Below are 1,565 nucleotides of genomic sequence, written 5' to 3'. Positions count from 1 at the left end.
TGTGATCTCTGTCAGAAGGGATCGGAGCTCTCCGTTCGGTTGGCGAAGGCAGTGTAGTTCACGGGGAGAAGGTAAGAAATTTGGTGAGAATTTCTTGGGCATCAAGGCGTTAAAAGGCAGGTTTAGGCTGAAAACTTTTGGTTGCTATACAATAATACAACATTTTTGTGATTTCAGCCTAGTTTTTGGAAGGGCAGCAGGTAGAATTCATTGGAAGAAATCCTAGCCACGACAATGAGTTCCGCCAAATTCAACATTGAGAAATTCAACGGGAAGAATGACTTCGGCCTATGGAGAGTAAAGATGAAAGCACTATTGGTTCAGTAGGGTGTTGCAGAAGCCTTGCAATGGTCGGCGACATTGCCGACCGACATGACCTAGAAGGAGAAAATCGACATACTGGACAAGGCCCACAGTTTGATAATCCTGCAAATTGATTAGAGCCTGGGCGATAAAGTTTTGAGGGAGGTGTCAAGGGAGACAACGGCTCAAGCACTTTGGACCAAACTCGAGGTACTCTACCTGACAAAGTCTCTGGCTAATAGACTCTTTCTGAAGCAGCGCCTATACTCCTCCAAAATGCATGAAGACAAATCCGTCTCAAAGAAGATCGACGAGTTCAACAAGATCATCGACGACCTTGAGAACATCGACGTCAAGATGGATGATGAAGATAAAGCACTATTGTTGCTAAACTCTATTTCTAAGAGCTACGAGCATTTCAAGGATGCGATGCTCTATGGAATGGTGCAAACTATTACTTTGGAGGAGGTTCAATCTCTGATTAGAGCCAAAGAACTTCAGAAGAAACATGACAGGGACAAGGAAGTCAGCGGAGACAACCTTATTGTCAGAGCAAAATTAGACAGAAAAGATTCAAGAAATGATCATTACATATCAAGATCAAGCAAGGATGACGATAATCAGTCATCAAGGGGATTTTTCAAGTGCTATCATTGTCACAAGGACGGTCATTTCAAGAGGAACTGCCCAGACAGGAAGAATAAGTACCAAGAAGAGCCAGAAGAATCAGGAGAAGCAAGCGTAGCCTCTGATGACTACGATTCTGCTGAGGCCCTGGTGATCACAGAATCTAAATCCAGTAAGGAGTGGATCCTCGACTTAGGGTGTTCTTTCCACATGTGTCCTCACAAAGACTGGTTCGAGACACTGCAACAGGAAAATGATGGGTCTGTTCTACTGGGAGACAATAAAGCTCACAGGGTTGTTGGAAATGGATCAATCAGGATAAGGATGTTTGATGGAGTTGAACGAGTACTGAAAAATGTCAGGTACGTACTAGAGCTCAAAAGAAATCTGATTTCTTTAGGTACGCTGGAGTCAAGCGGATGCTCGTTCAAAGCAGAGAATGACTGCATCAGAGTAACCAAAGACCCTCGTGTCGTCATACAAGGAGTCAGGAAAAAGGGGTTGTACTCTCTTATCGGAAGAACCGTGATTGCTAAGTCCGTGTACTGTTTGGACTTAGCAAACTCAATGAAGGGCTAAGGGCCCCTCAGGGGCCAGATGGAGGGAATCTTTACTTCGAAGCTTCTCAATTGAGG

Source organism: Phalaenopsis equestris, unplaced genomic scaffold (genome assembly GCF_001263595.1).
Source record: "Phalaenopsis equestris unplaced genomic scaffold, ASM126359v1 Scaffold001057, whole genome shotgun sequence".
Lineage (NCBI taxonomy): Eukaryota > Viridiplantae > Streptophyta > Magnoliopsida > Asparagales > Orchidaceae > Phalaenopsis > Phalaenopsis equestris.
Note: the sequence above shows the minus strand (reverse complement) of the source record.